General features: G+C 41.1%; 1 protein-coding gene and 1 long non-coding RNA gene across 2 annotated transcripts in view; one reads left to right on the top strand and one right to left on the bottom strand.

The window, feature by feature from the left end:
- The window catches only part of LOC107180667, a 30,176-nt gene extending 10,111 nt beyond the window's left edge, over positions 1–20,065 (bottom strand). The window contains exon 1 of the long non-coding RNA XR_001511423.2: positions 20,009–20,065. This is a non-coding gene — a long non-coding RNA (uncharacterized LOC107180667). The remainder of the gene's footprint in view (positions 1–20,008) is intronic.
- The window catches only part of PLAC1 (placenta enriched 1), a 177,542-nt gene that overhangs the window by 137,268 nt on the left and 19,885 nt on the right, over positions 1–20,389 (top strand). The window contains exon 2 of the mRNA XM_007093583.3: positions 10,429–10,500. The gene's annotated coding sequence lies outside the window, so the exon portion shown is untranslated. The remainder of the gene's footprint in view (positions 1–10,428; positions 10,501–20,389) is intronic.

Below are 20,389 nucleotides of genomic sequence, written 5' to 3'. Positions count from 1 at the left end.
CCCTATTTGAGAGGATTTGAGTGGTGATTGGCCATACAGTTTAAACTTTGGAGGCAGACAGCTCTGTGATGTGGGGCAAGTTGCTTAATCTCTCTGAGCCATAGTTTCCTCATCTAATAGATAGGGATAATAACAGGTTATTGTGAGGATTCTAAATGAGATGATGGCTATAATATGCTTGACACATAGTAAGTGCTCAATAAAGAAAAATGTCAACAGTATCTGTACCAGGTGACCAAGTCCTTAAGAAGACCTAAAGCTCTTTTCTGACTACATGGATAGCTCTTTCTGGGGGCCACCTTGCTGCCCAGGACCATGCCCAGTGGCCCATTCGTGGGCATGAGCACAAAACCGATCGGACCTTTGCCATTTTGTCAAAACACAGGCTTTGGCCCGTTCAGTGCCGGTCCTCTGCTGTCAAGGAGGCTGAAACCGTGTTTGATTATTGAACATGGGAATTCTATGTAGGGATGCAGGCTGTGGCTACAGGAGGCCAAAACAACTGGTGCAGTCAAATTGGCTCCAGACCTTGGTCAGTGCTTTGGCATGGCAGCAATGACAGTATCCAAAAGGCTTTCTCTCTCTTGTTCCTGTCTGAGTCTCAAAACAGCCAGATGAGGTCAGCAGGGCAGGTGTCAAAGAAGCCATTTATGGGCAGCAATCATAGAAGCCAGTCTGGGAGTTTCAAGGACTTGGTGAAAATGTGAGGTTTTGCAAAAAAAAAAAAAAAAAAAAAAAAAAAAAAAAAAAAAAGCAAAACGAGTTAGCAAGAAATGTTTACTGAGTATCCGTTTTTGAGTTTTTTGAGTTTATTGGGAACAAATGAATATAGCACAGAACTAGGCACATAGGAAAGGCTTATATAGTCAGGTTGGGGTGTCAAGAATTCCATGAGAGGGAATCTCGTGAGACAGTCTAACAAGTCATTGGATGCTCTGGTACAATCAAGGGCTGTAAGACTTCAGAGAAGGGAAGACATAAGTCAGTGACAAATGAAAGCTTCTTTTTTTTTAATGTTTATTTATTTATTTATTTTTATGAGAGAGCGCACGAGAGCGCAAGGGGGGGGAGGGGCAGAGAGCTAGGGGAACAGAGGACTGTGCACCGTCAGCACAGAGTCCGATGCGGGGCTCGAACCTACAAACCATGAGATCGTGACCTGAGCCGAAATCAAGAGTCGGTCGCTTAACGCACTGAGCCACCCAGAGGCCCCAAAACGCTTCTGAAAAGAGGCAGGCCCAGGGCGTGGAGGCGCTTACACGGTGGCGAAACAGGGGGCTGCTTTTGGAAAGTAGCAGGGATTTTAGTTGAAGGGGTCATCGAAGGCCTCAAATGCCCAAACACGAAGGGAAGGGTGTGGACTTGATGTGGTAGGCAGTGAGGAGCGGCTAAGTGTGGCAACAGAGGGGCAAGGAGGGGGAATGGAGTCAGAGTCCGACGGGGAGCCACGAAGAAGAATCCGGACTTAAATGGGCAGAACAGTCTGGGCTAGCAGGAGACCATGGGAACGAGGAGTGAGAGCCTGCTGGTCTCCAGAGCCTTTGCTTCGAATAACCCCAAGAGTTTTCTCTTTGTTTTTGTTCCTTTCTTTTCTTAAAGTATAATTTATTGTCAAACTGGCTTCCACACAACACCCAGTGCTCATCCCAACAAGTGCCCTCCTCGATGCCCGTCACCTTAATTCCAGTATGGTTAGTATACAGTGTTGTATTAGTTTCAGGTGGACAATACAGTCATTCAGCGGTTCCATACATCCCCCGGTGCCCATCACGGCAAGTGCCCTCCTTAATCCCCATCACCTATTTCACCCCTCCCCCCACCTCCTTCCCCTCTGGTAACCATCAGTTTGTTCTCTATAGTTAAGAGTCTATTTCTTGGTGTCTCTCTCTCTCTCTCTCTTTCCCTTTGCTCGTTTGTTCTGTTTCTTAAATTCCATGTATGAGTGAAGTCATATGGTATTTGTCTTTCTCTGACTTATTTCACTTAGCTTGATACCTTCTAGATCCAGCCATGTTGCAAATGGCAAGATTTCATCCTCTTTATGGCTGGATAATATTCATCGTATGTATACCACGTCTTCTTTATCCATTCGTCTATCGATGGACACTTGGTCTCCTTCCACAGTTTGGCTATTGTGAATAATGCTGCTCTAAACGCAGGGGTGCATGTATCCCTTTGAATCAATGTTTTTGTATTCCTTGGGTAAATACCCAGTAGTGCGATTGCTGGATCGTAACGTAGTTCCATTTTTAACTTTTTGAGGAAGCTCCGTACTGTTTTCCATGGTGGCTGCACCAGTTTTCTCTAGCATAAGTAACACCCCTTTCATACAGGCACACGTGACCTGCTTTGTTAAGACAGCCAGGCAAAATCACTTTCAAAGGAGAAAAACTGAGAGGTGATTCTCCATGTTACAAAATGGTTCTTCACCAGAGGATGCACAGGAGGTTGTTTGACTTAGAAACTCCCCTCAGTTTAGAATGCTTTTGGATTAGAACGGTAGGCTTTTTTGGATTTAGGAAGAACAGCCAAAAATGATAGGGGAAAAGTTTTTTTGAATAGCTAAAGAGGGCGGGGTGGGGGAAAGCAGTCAAATAGTGCCAGTTGTCCTTGCTTGCGATACGTGGGAACTATATAAAACTTACAACTTATGAAAATACTAAGCTGCAGTAATTTTTAAAATAATTTAGTAAGTTGCAATGTATGAGGATTAACCAATAGTAATAATAATCAACATGGATCAAAGGCTTGCATATTACTAAATGATTTAAAGCCATTACCTGTCTGATCCTCACAACAGTCCTTTGAGATATATTTTACTATGTTCCCCCCATTTCAGAGACAAGGAAAATGATGCCTTCAGGGTAGTTAACCCAAGTACACAGTATCCTTAAAATAACAAGAAAGAAACTCCCCTAAGTTACGTGCACGGTAGCGCCCGCCTCCCAAGGAGGCTTTGGGGTGCAGCATAACAAAACACCCCCACAGTCCCGCTCCTCAGCCCCTGCCCAGGGTTCCACTTGATGTAGCAGGTCTTAGGAAGCTTTTCAGGTGGAAGAAACGCCTCTCTCGGCCTGCACAGATTGGTCATGGACCTGGTCCAGCAGTGAATGGATTTTGTTGACATTTCAGCATAAAAGGTACAGAGAGAGAGAGACAGAGAGAGAGAGAGAGAGAGAGAGAGAGAGGGAGAGAGAGAGGTCTGCAAAGGGGAGCTCGGGATTCAGTTCCCTGGGTTGTCCTGAGAATTTCTTTTCTAGATTTGAACATTTTCCTTTGGGGGAGAAAACCCAGTGCTGTGAAGCAGCCCCTCCATCTAGGTGCTTATTTCTGAGCTTATTTCTTGAGGGGTCCTGCGCTGTCGTGTTTGGGGTCCCCAGGCTAAAACTAAGATCCTGATCTTGTTGAAACTCTTGGACAGAAGCTAGGAGTAGGAAAATCCTGTTTAGTTGCTACAAGCAGTTTGTAGCTTATAAGAGATAAAACCTTTGATATTCGTTTAGAACAAACTACAGTTAACTCTTGAGCAGCATGGGGGTTAGGGGTGCTGACCTCCTGTACGTTGAACAATCAGCGTATAACTTTTGACTCCCCCCAAACTACTAATAGCCTGTTGTTTACTGGAAGCCTTACTGATAACAAAAAATAAATAAATAAAAACAGTCGAGGAACACACATGATTTATTTAAGAAAAAAAAATCTGCATATAAGTGGACCCGTGCAGTTCAAACCCATGTTGTTCAAGGCTCAGCTGTATTCCTGTTCTAATGATGACGTCAGGCTCCTATATATTGAGAGCTTCCTATGTACATAATATCATGTAAGTTTCACAAATCCTTAAAAGTGAGGTGTCAGTATTATCCCCCAGATAACGGAAGAGGACAGTGACAGAAAGAGAGGTTAAGAGACTTGACCAAGGCAAGGCAGTTAGCAAGTGGAGTGCTGGGATTTGAACCCATCATGTTCATGAGCGTGAAAACCTTTCCCCTGGAAACTGCAAATTCATTTCCCTGCAAATTTCAAGCAGAGACCCTACTGAAAACTAAAGTGTGGTTCAAGAAGTGAAAGTGGCTTTGCGAGGAGAGAGATAGGATGTTGTCTACATGGGAGGCGGGGAATCATGTCTGCAGACTGGTTTGCTATGGGAGCAATTATATCTCAACCGGGGAGAGAACAAGGAAGCTGAGGGGATAACATGGAGTCCGACAGCCAGTCCCTTTAGCTGGGCTTGAGCCCTGAGGGGAGAGGGCCAAGGCCAGAGGCTTATCGGCTCCGGAAACTGCATCACCAGGAATACTGTTTCTAAACCCGGTTGTGGTAGAGTCGGGCAGAGGGGACACTCGGCTCATTGCACTGACCTACGCTGCTCTTGTGACTGGTATCTTTTGTTCCTATTTTCGAAGTGCTAATTGCTGGTATCGAAGGAAGCTTTTGATTTCTGTGTGTTCACTGTGTATCTAACTACTGTACTGAACTCTCATTAATTCTGATTTAAAATTACAGCTCACATCTCTTGGGTTGTGCAGATATGCAAGCATATCGTGAATGTATACACACACACACACACACACACATCTTCATTTTACAGATTAAAAAAACTGAGTTTCGGAGAGGTTTAGTAACTCCCTCTAGGTCACACAGCTAATAAGTGACTGCACAGATTAAACAGTAGACCTACCTTCAGATCCTGAGACCTAAATCACTATACGATAACATTTCTCTTAGGGGTGCCTGGGTGGCTCCGTTGGTTAAGCATCTGACTTTGGCTCAGGTCATGATCTTGTGGTTCATGGGTTTGAGCCCTGCATCAGGCTCTCTGCTGTCAGCATGGAGCCCGCTTCTGATCCTCTGTCCCCCCTTCTCTCTGTCCCCCTCCCGCTTGTGCTCTCTCCCTCAAAAATAAAAAGAAACATTAATAATAATAATAATATCTCGCTTATTCATGTGACTTTTTTGTAAAAATGGGATGAAGCTCTTCATGTTCTTTGTAATCTCTTTCTTTCACTTAATACACTGTAATAATTTACTTATATGCCTAAGTATTATTCAATAACATTTTAATGGATGCATAAATACCTTTGCCATGAGGGTAATAATTAACATTTATTGAGTACTTACAATGTGTCAGGCATCTTGACATAGACTATTTCTTTTTTTAAAAAAATTTCATGTTTATTTTTCAGAGAGAGAGAGAGAGAGAGCATGAGCAGGGGAGGGGCAGAGAGAGAAGGAGACATAGAATCTGAAGCAGGCTCCAGGCTCTGAGCTGTCAGCACAGAGCCTGACGTCGGGCTTGAACCCACAAACTGCGAGATTGTGACCTGAGCTGAAGTCAGATACTTAACCAACTGAGCCACCCAGGCGCCCCGACATAGACTATTTCATATAAGTTGTATCTACATGACAGCAGGATCACTGGTTGTTGCAATCACATCAGTTCAAAAACTCTGGCCTGCTACTCTCCTACCTGGTAGTGCCCTAACCTGTCGCCCCCAAGCAGCTTTGGGGCGATGGGATCTGCATGGATTGCTATGTCATGTGATGCAAAATGCCCATGTCTTATTGACATGAGTAAAAAGCAAACAGCAAGCATCTGGGCTGGGCAGAGGGCATGGCAAGGGTGACAAGAGTGACCCTTGGTGTTGGCAGGGCTTCCTGGGGGGAACCTAGTGTTACTAGTATAAACAAGGGACAGAGAAAAACTATACTCTAGTTTCTTGGAAGCTTTGAGATGATACTGCAAGGAAAACCACGTCAGGGAAGAGATTTTAGGGGCTTCAGGAGCCAAAGAGGAGCAGGCACCATTGGTGGGCTAGAGGGAGAAGATATAGTGAAGATATGAACATCAATATCTTGCTCATAAATGTGATCCTTTCCCATTGATGTACAATGACTACCTAATGCATCCTGGCTGCTATGGACTGAAGTATGTGCCCTCCCCAAATTCCCGTGTTGAAGCCCTCACCCCGCAATGTGATGGTATTTGGAGACGGGGCCTTTGGGAGGTAATTAGTTGAGATGAGGTCATGCAGGTGGGACCCTCACGATACGATTAGTGCCCTCATAAGAAGAGACACCAGAGAGCTTGCTCCCCCTCTCTCCCTGCTGGACATATACTTCAACTGATTCCCTACATTCTGAAAATGTTAGAGAAAAGTGGTTTATGCTTCTCCAATGGCTCTCAGAACAGCATTAGAAAAATATATTTTATTCGTTCTTTTAAAGAACTCCATAAATAATTATCGAGTGCCTACTGTGTGCCAGGAACACTTCTCAACAGTGACCAAGGCAGGTGCGATGCTTTATTTTCAGACAGCAGGAGAAACCCGTGTACAATTTGGCAGCATGAACTCCATTCACAATGCCATGCAGCCCTCACTGCTATCTAGTTCCAAGACCTTTTCATCACCCCTAAAGGAAATCTACCCGTTAAATACTCCCCCCCGCACTTTCTTCCTCCCCACCCTCACCCCCCCCCCAGCCCTATGAACCACTAATCTACTTTCTGGCTCTGTGGTTTTGCATAATTCTGGATATTTCATATAGCTGGGATCATATAATATGTGTCCTTTTGTGTCTGTGCTCTTATTCTAGCCGTGTTTTCAAGGTTCATCCATGTTGTAGCATGGATCACTGCTTGCTTCCCTTTAGGGGTGAATCATATTCCATAGTATGAGTAGACCACGTTTTGTTTATCCATTCATCAGGTGATGACATTTGGGTTGTTTCCACCTTTTGGCTATTGTGAATGGTGCTGCTGTGAACATTGATGAACAAGTTTTTGTTTGGACATAGATTTCAGTTCCCTGGGGCATATCCCTAGGAGTAGAGTTGTGGGTCATATGGCAATACTGTGCTTACTGAGGAATCAGGGAAAGGGCCCACTTTTATACTGAAGACGAAAAACCACCCAGCAACCAAAAAACTAATCATTTGAAACTTTTTGTTTTTTAACATGTTTAAACATTGTAAGTAGTCTGGCCACATTTGTGACAAAATGGATCCTCCTCTCAAGGAGGCTCAAAGTGAGCCATTCAGTGCATGCTCGTTTCTACAGTTAGAAAAACCACACAAACACCAGTTGCTATTGGCCGGCCACGGTGATACCCTCGCAATCTGTGAACACCCTGAGGACAAAGGCTTATCTGAGTCACCTCTGTTATCCCAGCGCCTGGCACAGTCAACATTTGTTGGTGGAAGGGGACAAGAATGCCACCCAGCCCCCTGGGAGAGGTGATCTTGGGCACCCTCTCTTGTCCCCATGTCTTCACAGGGTCAAACCGGGCTTGATAGCACATTCCACATACACAAATGGGCAAATCTCAGAAACTGATGCTTGTCAGACCCGGGTATCCTGAATCTTGTTTTGAACAACATGATCGTCATTCCCTTGGGCGATCTCCTGGTGTCCAATGGTTCGTCTTTCTCCACTGTAACATGGGAATCCTGTTACTGGTTTCTAGTCACCTCACAGGATGGTGGAGAGACTCAAAGCAGATATGGAAGCTGGATGTATGAACATCCCTGGGCCTGTGGAGTTCTCCCCAAGTGGGCAGTGACTGGGCATGATCCCCTTTGGAGCCTGTCACTGCTGTTGACATCGAGAATACTGGTGTGGGAACAAATGCTGTCTTTGTCACGAGCTCAGCTACAGGGGCCTCTCCTTCCCTAAGCTGGCAGCTGAGGCTAAGCACTTGAGATCCCTGGGCCAGCTGTTGTGAAGTAAATGCCAGGCAGTAGGTAAGGCAGGATTCAGAGCTGGGCAGACAGCCAGGCTAGAGTGAGAGCACAGATGGAGGGGGGGGGGACACAAAAGTTGGCAAACAAGTATTTTCCAAGGGGGGTTAAAAAATACAATTTTGCTTCTTAAGTAGACAAAGCACCAAAGGGGGCAGGGAGGAGGGCTGCCTAAAAATTCCTGTTTTAACTCACTATCAGCGAAAGAAGATTCTAGTACCAGAAAGGCACTGTGAGCCGTGTTTCCCGAGGAGGCTTGCCTGGGAACACAGAAAGATAGCCACACCCTTTGAAGTTTGCTGGGAGCTTACAAAGGGCAGCGTTGTTTCCACTGAGGAAGAATGATAGCCCCGCATAATGGTGTCCTTCTTCTCCAAACCCCAGACCTTATGTGATGAGGGGCAAGTGAGCCTGCAGGCCCAAGCAAAGGGGGAGGGGGGAATGCTCGGCAAGACATGCATGCTTTTAGCTTGCTTCCGAGTCAACATGGAAGGTCTTCCTAGGAAGATGGTATGGTCCAAGTCAGGAGTCTGGTTCCGCTCTATTCCTAGGAGGACTGCTAAACCATACCAAGATGCCTTGTTCATTTGACGATGGCTGATAAAAATTTCCAGGTGGACATATCTTCCATCATGCTTGATAGACGTCGGTGAAACATGGTGTGAACTTAAAGGTTATAGGGATAAAAGATCATTGAGAAAAAAATGGCTAAACCCATGGTTTTAAATCAGAATGGGAATGGGTAGGATTTCCAGTGCTGGGATTCCTATCGCACAAAAGGGGAAGGTCAGTAGGCTGGCAATAGCTGTCAAAGGCAGCTCGTCCACCAGTTATTAGGAAACAGAGCCCCCAAATTGAGCTTTAACATCGCCCTGACCAACTTCAGGATGCCTGTGGTATTGCATCATGCATGCGTATGTCAGGGACCACTTCCAAAATTCTGACTCATTTCCCAGGCCAATGAAACCATGTCAGCATATGAGTTTCATTCCTGGTGTCATCCCAGGGAATTTTTGTCAGCCCTGGTGCCTGGGAATGATTCCATTAGACCTGGGAGGAGCGGTGTGGTGCCATGGCAAGAGCCAGGCGAAGCCCTAAGCTCCAGCCCTAGCTCTGTCGCCAATTAACTGTCATTCCGAGTGAGTCTTTTAACCAATCTGTATCTTGGTTTCTTCAGCGGTTAGAAAGAGACTGTTTAATGAGATGATTTCGTCCCTTCTGGCTTTAAAAATAAAAACGTCTGTTTCTTTGTGCTGAATTTGACAAAAGATCGTTGTGGATATGCAGATCATCTGTTTGATCATTTTTTTTTTTTTTTGGTCTGTAAGGAGTCTTGAAGATCATCTAGTCCAACAACCCCTTTGTCGTACAGATGTAGAAACCAAGAGCCAGAGAGGAGAAGGGAGTTGTTCAATTAGTGCAGAATCAAGGTTTAGAGATCAGGTTTCTCGATTCCCAGTCCAGTGCATTTTCCACTACATTTATTTTTAAATCAGAGTAATGCATGAGCATGGTTCAAAAATACCAAATAGTACAAGAGAGCTTGGAACAAAAAACAACAGTTCTCGGCCCCACCCCTAGTCCCACTCCTCAGGGGCAACCATTTTTAACAGATTCTGTTTTCAGTTCATCTGGTGGTTACTTCGGCATCACTAAATAATATGCCTCTACTCCTATTTCTTGGTTTATCCATTTTGGATCTTATCTACTGACTCCCGGCTATAAAAAAAAAAAAAAAAAGGAGCTCACTTAACATTACTCCCAACCTCCCCTCTTTCCTCCACCTCCCCATGTTTGATAGTGTTATCTTTATGAGATTTTTTTCATTCACTTTTTAAAGTAACATATGGTAAAATTTACTATTTTTGGTGTATAGTTAGTTTTATGAGTTAAGACAAGTATATAAAGTCATGTAACTACCACCACAATCAAGATATAGAACAGTTCATTACCCGCCCTGTCCAAATTTTCCCATGCTGCCTTTTGTAATCAGTCCAGCCTGCTACCCCCAACCCCAGATAACCACTGCCCTGTTTTATGTTGCTATAATTTTGCTTTTTCCAGAATGTGATAGAAATGGAACAACGGAGTATGTGATCTTTTGAGATTGCATCTTTCACTCAGTATAAATACTTTGAGATCCATGCATCAGTAGTTCATTCTTTTGTATTACTGAGTAGTATTCCATTGCATGGATGTACCACAGTTTATGCATTCACCAGGTGAAGGACATTTCGGTTGTTTCCAGTTTGATAGTATTATTTTTAGCCATTCCATTGGCTACCTTTTAAGTTGCAATCGTATTCTTAAACCCATATTTCTTGAGCCATCATCCACTATCTATGAAGTAGATCTTCTTCAGCATAGTAAATGCTTTTGATTGGATTTTAAACATGATACTTTCATTCATTTACACTCGGTTTTAACTCAATTTCATTTGAGGGTGTAACTTTTCATGGGGGTCGGAGGGGTGGATTAAATGCTATCCAGCAGCCCTATTCAGGGCTACAGCTCTTCTAAATGGCTCCTGTAGCATAGACGGCCTTCTCTAGTACCAGACGTGCTTGTTGCTGGGAAGATATACATGTACTTTCTTTTCTGACCATTGCTAACTCAGACAGTAATTTTGGGGAAAAAGACCTTTCTTCATGTGGATTTCAGCTTTTGTCTGTCATGCTTTTTCTGTTCCAGCTGCCTTCACCAGCGAGCACAAAGCCACATTTCAAAGGAGACTGACAAATTATCCCCAGCTGCCAGAAGGAGGTTAGCTTTCTGTGTGTTCTGTGTCCCCCTTCTCCGATAACCAACAGGTTAATTTTCTAAAAGGAACTGACAAAAGCAGAAATTGTCTTTTTACCCCAAATGGTTTTTTTTTTTTTGCTCTTTTAAAAGATGTGAATTTGTAATATTCCTCTCCATTCATGCCCAAATGTATGCTGGGAAATACAGCATAAATGATCACAACTGAACGTTTATTATTTGCAAGATTCATATTAATGCATTTTTAAAGTGTTTACCAGAGCCAAATTATTTTTTAAATTTGTTAGCACAGTGTCTTTCCTCAAAGAGTAGCCATTTAAAGACTGAATGATATCAGCCTTGGCTATAGAGATGTGTATGTTGTTCTATTTCACTTGCTTTTTAAACCATCTTTGTGTATGTACCTTATCTACTTAGCATTTACACTGCATAACAGGAGTGAGTCTAATACCTGCACAGTACCCTACACATAATAGGTGCTCAGCAAATGCCTTTTAAATTAAAATGGTCCAAAATAGTGTTATGTATACATGAGGGTGAAGTATTCTGGATTAATGCAATGAAGCAGGCACTCTCGAACACTACTGGGAATGCAAATTGGCACAACTCTCCCACAGGGCACTTTGACGACATGTGCCAAAACCTTAACAATGTTCTTCTTCTTTCACCCAGTTATTCTCTTTCTAAGGACTTATCCAAAAAAAAAAATAATAATAGAGATGCACAAAAAATATATAAATATGAAGAGATTCATTGTAACATCTTTTAAAATAGAGGGAAAGTAGAAGCAGCTTAAAAGTTGTCCTTACTACGAAATTCTATGCAGTAACATTTATACCATGAAATGCTACATAGTTATTTACAATCCTGTTTAGAAGATACGCAATGAACATACAGTATGATCCCATGTGCGTGCACTCGCTCATGTGTGTGTGTGTGTGTAGAAAAAAGAAGACTGAAAAGAAATAAATAGAAATATTAATACGGGTTACCTCTAGGTTGTAGGATTATGAGTGACTTTCATTGTCTAATTTCTGTAATTTCCAAATTCCTTACAATGAGCTTGTATTACATTATAATCTGAAAAATATCTTTTCCACTTGAAAGAAATAAAGACTATTTCTGATAGATTGAGGGCTTATACTCATAAAGCCCTAGCAGTAAGATATGGAACCATTTCTCAAACCAAGATCAACCCTTCAGATGTCACGTGGAAAGTCACAGCAGCGTTTAGTTTTCAGAAAGACAAAATGAAACCCAGAAGTCTCGTGTTTAAGCATTATGAGCCCAAGTTTGGTATTGAAAGGCAAATGTGTTCATCCTTTTCTCTAGGCCTAGTTAGATTTCATCCTTCTCTCTTCTCATCCGCACCCCTTTTTCAACTGTATAGATATGTGGAACAAATGTTGAGCAAACTGGAAATAAATAAAATCCAATGGCTTTAAAATACCACAAAACCCTCCCTTCCTGTGTACTAATGGCTACCTGCCCACTGTACTCCCCAGAGTATAGGGCTGGAATCAGCCAAAATGGAGGCTTTTCTGATTCAAGCGTGAATACTGCAAATGCTCACAAGAGAGAAAAACTTCTGTCCGTAAAGATTGAGACACAACACGTACAACCTTCTCTCTCCCCTGCGTTCTTAGTTTCATACAATATAAACTAGTGAGCTCTGCTGGGGGCAAAAAAAAAAAAAAAAAACTAAGTAAAAAATCATAGAAGGTGATACAGTACGGACTATTCAGAGAAATCTCAGAATCCTAGAGCTTGAAGGAAAACATTCCAACAAGCATAGGGCTCCTTCCAAATACCAGACACTATGCCAGCTTATCTCATAACAACTATCTAGCAATGCATCCCATTTTACAGATGAGGAAATCAAAGCCCAGGGAGGGGTTGTAAATTGCCTTAAATCAGTTTGTTGCCTACAAAGTTTGGGCTAGTCCTACATCTTCTGGAGACTCAGATGAAAAGGGGTTTTCTAGTATAATCTTCCCCTCAGTTCCAAACAGTCCAAATATTTACTGTGCAGTTGTGCTTGGGTATTTTGTTAATAGCTCGGGCTAATCAGGTCCAAAATCAAACTCACAGCCTTCCCCTTGTCTCCCAGTCACCCAGAATCCAAACCAAAATCTGATTGTTTTCTTACTCTCTTTCACCCCACTCTGTAAACAAGTCCTGTCAGTTTTTTCCTTCAAAAAAACCTCCAGATCCTATGCAACCCATAAGACAACCCAACCTTCACCTCCTTAAGAAATCTCTCATCCGGGAGCAGTTAGCATTTGGTCAGCAGCATTCCTTCATGTGACAAACCTATATTGAGTGTCTACCACACACCAGGTCCTGAGATGGATAATTCGCTTGTTGTATCTCCCCAACTAGACATTAAAAACTCTGGGAGTCTAGAGTATGAGTTTTTCCACAGCCTTTTACATACCTATTGCAGCTCTGGGCATGTATTGAAGACTTGTTTGTTCAAGAGTAGAACAGATTTAAGGAATCTGTCACCAGCTTGGCAGCCGGAGAACTCTGGGGATGCCTTAATCTGTGGTTCTTCCTCAACATCTCACAAGCTACAAGGGTATGATCCACTCATTCAATGAAGACAGCATATCCAAATGTAGCTTTTTAACACCATACCTTAACAAATAAGTAATGAGATTTAACTAATATGAGATGTGGGATCCTCAAAGTCAACTGGGGACTTCTGCCTCCAAGAAGATGGAGTAGATACACTGTTCCCCATTCCTTCCACTAAGTACAACTAAAAACCCTGGACGTTATATGTAAAACAAACATGAGAAGACCAATAAAGATGCAGAGAAGAAGGCCGACTGGCTAAGGACCTCACGAACCAAAGAATGACATGGTAATGCGTTCAACAATTACTGTTCTATACCACAGGAAAAACTGTGACTCCCACCTCACCCCTGCCAGCAATGGCCAAATGAGGAGCCTGACCTTCTACTCCAACCCGACAGTAACAGGGCAATATCCCCTCCTTTCCCCTCCCAGAGTAGCATCAGAAAAAAAAAAAAAAAAAAAAAAAAAAAACCAGCTAAAACAGGGGGTTTGAATAAGATCCAGGGTTTCATTACATAATACCCAAAATGAACAGTATTCAATTTAAAATCATTCATTACACCGAGAACCAGGAAGATCTCAAACTGAATGAAAAAACACAATCAGTAGATGCCAAAACCAAGATGACAAGGATGTTGGAATTATCTAATGAAGATTTTGAAGCTGCTGTCATAAAAATGCTTTACTCAGCACCTACAAACATGTTTGGAACAAATAAAAAGAAAGTCTCAGCAAAGAACTCTAAAGTCTCAGTAAACAAGAATATACAGAGGAGAACCAAATGGCAATTTTAGAACTGAAGACCTCAGTGGCTAGGCTCAAAAGAACAGAGGAGACAAATGAAAGAATCAGAGTATTTGAAGATATAACAATGGAAATTACGCAGAGAGAAAATAGACTGGAACTCAAATGAATAGTGCTTCAGGAACCGGTGATGCTGTAAGAAAAGACGAAAAAGAGAAAAGCTGAACATTTCCAAATTGGGGGAAATGTAGAAAAATACATTCAAAAAGTTGAGAGAACCCCAAACAGGATGACTCCAATGCACACTCAGACGTATCATAGCCAAACTTCCGAAAACTAAAGACAAGGAAAAAAATCTTGAAAGCAGACAGAGGAGAAAAGATATTACTTACAGGAAAACCATATTTTGAATAAGGAAATTGGCACCTTTTTCAAGTGCTAAACCTGCCAACCCAGAATCCTATATCATGCAAAAGTATCCTTCAGGAATGAAAGGGAAATAATGACATTCTCGGATGAAAAAACTCTAAGAGAATCTGTCACCATCGCACCTACCCTAAATGAGCAGCTAAAGGATGTTCTCTAAACAGAAATGATTAAAAAAAAAAGAATTTCTTGGAACATCAGGAAGAAAGAACACAATGAAAATGTGAATAAATTAAATAGACTTTCCTTCCCCTCTTGAGTCTTCAAAATTATGTTTGGTGGTTGAAGCAAAAATTATAACACTGTCTGATTGAGTTTTAAATGCATGTAGAGGAGATATTTAAAATAATTATATTATAAACTGGGGAGGGCAAAGGAACATAAATGAAAGTAAGTTTTCTACACTTCCCCAAACTGGTAAAATAACACCACCATTAGACTGTGATAATTTATGTATATACAATGTAATACCTAAAGGAACCACTAAAATCTATACAAAGATATACACTCAAACCATTACAGATAAATCCAAATGATATTCCAAAAAATATGCAAGTGACCCGCAGGAATGCAGGAAGAAGAAAAACAGAGAAATGAAAAACAGAAAACAAAAAATGAAATGGCAGACACAGACCCTAATATATCAACAGTAATGTTAAATGTAAATCATCTAAATGCATCAATTAGAAGACAGAGATTGGCAAAGTGGATAAGAAAAACATCACCCAACAATATGCACTCTAAAAGAAACTCACTTCAAATATAATAATATAGGGAGATTGAGAGTAAAATGATGGAAACACATATCTTATGCAGACATTAATCAAAAGACAGCATGGGTGTCTCTGGCTCTATTAATATCGGATAGGCTTCGGGTTGAAGAAAATTAGCAGAGACAGAGTGGGACATTATATGTGACAATGATATAATGAAAAAATGGTCAGCCCATGAGGAAGACGTAGCAATGCTAAATGTGTATGTGGCAAACAACTGAGCTGTTTTTGAAGCAAAATATGTGAAGCAAAAACTGATAGAACTGAAAGGAGAAACAGATAAATCCCAATTGCAGGTAGACATATAAACACCCCTCTCTCCATAATTGATAGAACAGCTAGGCAGAAAACAAAGACATAAAAGAACTTAACAATACCATCAACCAACAGGGTCTAATCGACAGTTATAGCACACATTATCCAACACCAGCAAAATACACATTCTTTTCAAGTACCCATGGAACTTGATGGACCACATTCTGCACTATAAAACAAACTTAAACATATTTAGAAGAATTAAAACCACACACAGTGTGTTCTCTGACCATAATGGAATCAAATTAGGAATCAACAACAGAAAGGTAACAGGAACATATCCAAATACTTGAAATTAAATGACATACTTCTAAATAATCCACAGGTCAAAGAGGAAGTCTCGAGAGAAATAAAAAACACATTGAACTAAATTTCAAATAAGAACGCAACATTTCAGGGGCACCCGGGTGGCTTAGTCGGTTAAGCATCTAACTCTTGATTCTGGCTCAGGTCATGATCTCACACAGTTCGTGAGTTTGAGCCCTGTGTCAGACTCCACACTGTCAGTGCGGAGCCTGCTTGGGATTCTCATTCTCACTCTCAATCTCTCTCTCTCAATAAGTAAATAAACTTTAAAAATGCAACATTTCAAAATGTGCGGGACACAGCAAAAGCCATGCTGAGAGGGAAATTTATAGCACTAAATACATACATTAGAAAAGAGGAAAGGTCTGAAATCAGTAAATCTAAGCTCCCACCTCTAGAACCTGGAAAAAGAAGAGCAAAACAAACACAAAGGAAACAGAAGGGAGGAAAAACCATAAAGAGCAGAAATCAATAACATTGAAAAGAGGAAGACAATAAAGAAAATCAATGAAACAAAAAGCCATTCCTTTCTAAAAATCAATAAAATCAACAGATTTCTAGCAAGACTGACAAAGATAAAAGAGAGAACAAATAACCAGTATCAGGCCAAAACAGAAGATATTACTATCGACCCTGCAGACATCAAAAGGATAATAGGGGACTCTGAAAAGCACAAGCTACCACACTCACCAAAAATAAATATAGTTAGTAGCCCTATAACTATTAAGCAAGTTAAATCCATAATTTTAAAGCTCCCCCAAAAGAAATCCCTAGGCCCGGATGGTTTCACAAAGAATTCTACCAAACATTTGAAGAAAAAGTAATGGCCATTATACATAATCTCTTCCAGAAATTAGAAGTAGTGGGAACATTTCCTATTCATTTCATGAAGCTAATATTACTCTGGTACCAAAACCAAAGCTAGTGTGAGAAAACTACAGATTAGTATCCCTCATAAATATAGATGCAACAAATTCTTAACAAAATATTAATAGCATATATTCAGCAACACAAAGGAATTATATGCCATGACCAAGTGGGGTTTATTCCAAATATGCAAGTCTGGTTCAATATTCAAAAATTAATCAATGTAAACCACCATATTAACAAGCGAAAGAAGAAATATGACATGATTGCATCCATTGATGCAGAAAAGGCACTTGGCGAAAGTTAACATCCATTCCTGATACAAATCTCTCAGCAAATGAGGAATGGAGGGGAACTTCCTCAACTTGATAGAGGGTGTCTACAAAAATACCTACAGCTAACATTACATTTAATGATAAAAAAACTGAATGCTTTCATCCTAAGAACAGGAAGAAGGCAGGCATGTCCACTCTTACCACCATATTCAACATAATGCTGGAAGTTCTAGCCAGTACAATAGGGTCAGAAACGAAAATAGAAGGCATACAGATTAGAAAGGAAGAAATGAAACTTTTCCTATTAGGTGATAACATGATTATCTATATAGATAATTCCAAGGAATCTATTTTTAAAACTTCTAGAACTAATAAGTGAGTTCAGAAAGGTCACAGGATAAAAGATAAACATATAAAAATCAATTATATTTCTATATAAATGCAATTAATACATGGACACCAGGATCAAAAATACAATACCATTTGTAATTGCCAAAAAAAAAAAAAAACCACTTGGATATATCTAACACAATATACACAAGACTTATATGCTGAGGGGTGCCTGGGTGGCTCAGTCGGTTAAGCATCTGACTCGTGGTTTCGACTCAGGTCATGCTCTCACAGTTCGTAAGTTCAAGTCCCGCATCAGGCTCTGTGCTGACAGTGCAGAGCCTGCTTGGGATTCTCCCCCCTCCCTCTCTCTCTGCCCCTCCCCTGCTCTCTCTCTCTCTCTCTCTCTCTCTCTCTCTCTCTCTCTCAAATGAATAAACTTAAAAAAAAAGACTTACATGTTGAAAACCACAGAATGCTAATGAAAGAATAAAAGATCTAAAAAAATAGACATAGCACATTCATGGGTTTGAAGACACAGCATAGTAAAACTATCAGTCTCCCCAAATTGGTATACAGGTTTCACATAATTCCTACTCAAAATCCTGGCAAGACTTTTGTTGGATTTTATCTAAAATTTATACAGAAAGTCAAAGGAACTAGAATAGCTAAACTTTAAAAAAGAATGAAGTAGGAGGAATCAGTTGGCCCTATTATCTATCTATAGTCTGTGTATTATTGGCAGGAGAATAAACACACAGACCAATAGAACAGAATAGAATCCATAAATAGACTTACATAAATATGCCCAACTGATTTTTTAAAGTACAGATGCAGTTCAATGAAGGAAAGATAGATTTTTTGACAAACAGTACTGGAGAAATTGGATATCCATAGGCTAACAGAAAAAAAAAATAACCTGGTAGTAGTCAGGGTTCTCTTGAGAAACAGAACCCAGAGAGAGGGAGGAAGGAAACGAGGCAGGGAGAGAGAGAGAGAGACTAGAGAAAGAAAGAGAGATTTATTTTTAAGAGATTGGCTCATGTGATCGTGGAAGCTGGTAAGTCCAAATCTTCAGGATAGGCCAGCAGGCTGGAGACCCAGGGAAACACTGATGTTGAAGCTAAAGTCCAAAGACAGTCTGCTGGAGAATTCCCTCTTCCTTAGGAGAGGTCAGTCTTTTTCTTAAGGCCTTGACCCGATTAGTTGAGGTCCACCTATATTAAGGAGGGTAATCTGCCTTATTAAAAGTCTCCTGAATTAAATGTTAATCTTTTCTTTATTTTTTTTAAATTTTTTTAACGTTTATTTATTTTTGAGACAGAGAGAGACAGAGCATGAACGGGGGAGGGGCAAAGAGAGAGGGAGACACAGAACCGGAAGCAGGCTCCAGGCTCTGAGCCATCAGCCCAGAGCCCGATGCGGGGCTCGAACTCACAGACCGCGAGATCGTGACCTGAACTGAAGTCGGACGCTTAACTGACTGAGCCACCCCGGCGCCCCTTAATCTTTTCTTTAAAAAAAAAACCTTCACAGCAACATCTAGGTGTTTCACCAAATATCTGGGTACTGTAGCCTAGCCAAGTTGATACATAATTAACTGTCACAAACTTCGTCCTAAGTCTCATACCTTATACAAAAATTAACTCAAACTGGGTCATGGACTTAAATGTAAAAAACTATGAAACTTGAAAAACATAGGAGAAAATCTTCAGGATCTAGGGCTAGGCAAAATTCATAGACTTGATCCCAAAAGCATCACGTATAAAAGGAAAAATCAATAAATTAGACCTGATCAAAACTGAAAACTTTTGCTCTGTGAAAACCTTGGTAAGAGGATACAAGGACAAGCTACAAAGTGGGCAAATGTATTTGCAAACCATATATCTGACAAATGACTCCTATATGAAGAACTTTAAAAAACTCAACAGTATAAAAACAATCCAATCAGAAAATGAGCCAAGGACATGAAGAGACTTTCCAGCAAAGAGGAAATATAGATGGTAAATACATGAAAAGATGGTCGCTATCATTAACCATTAGGGAAATGCAAAGGTGGACCCCAATGAAGTGTTACTTCACACCGATTAGAACAGCTAAAACAAAAAATAGTGACAATACCAAGAGCTGGCGAGAATGTAGAGAAACCAGATCTCTCAGGCACTGTTGGTGGGAATGTGAAACGCTGCAGCCACCCTGGAAAATAGTTTGGCAGTTTCTTATAAAACTAAACATGCAATTACCATAGGACCCAGCAATCATGCTCCTGGGCATTTATCCCAGAGAAATGAAAACTTATGTCCACACAGAATCTTATACATGAATGTTTATAGCAGCTTTATTTGTAATAGCCAAAAACTGAAAACAACCAAAATGTCCTTCAATAGGTGAATAATTAAACAAATTGTGGTATGATGAAAAGGAATGGCCACCAAGTCGGATGGATCTCAAGGGTATTATCCCGAGTGGCAAAATTGTTTGCACGAAGATCTCCATCCCTCACTCTCTACCCCTCACCCCCACCCCCCCCCAATTGCAAACATTCTAGATTCAGTTCCCTAGGATTTAAAAGACAAATTAGCCAAAAGAAGCACCCCAAGTGATTTCAGCTTTGTGGCAATCTCTAAGGCAATGTTTCTTATATATTATCATTATCATCCCTCATCTACAAGACATACACATCCAAGATGTCAGGATTTTCATGCTATGAGATCCTGCTTCTTTTGACTCATTTTCAAAGATGAAAGATGGATGGGGCGCCCGGCTGGCCCAGTTGGAAGGGCATGAGACTCTTGATCTCGGGGTCTTGAGTTCAAGTCCCACGTTGGATGTAGAGATCACTAAATTAATTAACTAACTTTAAAAAAAAAAAGATGAAATACAAAGACCCACCTGAATTGTGCTGAGATGAAGGGAGAAAATGATGGCCAGTAGCAGCACAGGAAGAAGAGTAGCAGGAAAGAAGGGAAGATAAAACCAAAAGAGTTGCAGGGACAGAATTGTGTTGACCTGTGCTCCAGCTCTGTAGCTTTGGTCTTAGGCATTCCACTGACACGTGCTCGCTATCTTCCCCATCTGCAGCCCCAGTTCTGAGTCTGCAAGCTGATATGGAAATGTCTTTTCTTCAGGGAAGCCTTGCCAGACCCCAAGACTGGGTTAGATCCCTGTGTTATACACTCTCATAACACTTGAACCTAAGCTTGGTGTCGTTTATCACAGTTGTAATGACATGTTTTGAGATTAACTATCTGATGTTATATAATGATGTGTGAG

This window comes from Panthera tigris, chromosome X (assembly GCF_018350195.1).
Source record: "Panthera tigris isolate Pti1 chromosome X, P.tigris_Pti1_mat1.1, whole genome shotgun sequence".
NCBI lineage: Eukaryota > Metazoa > Chordata > Mammalia > Carnivora > Felidae > Panthera > Panthera tigris.
Note: the sequence above shows the minus strand (reverse complement) of the source record. Positions and strands in the feature narration are given on the sequence as shown.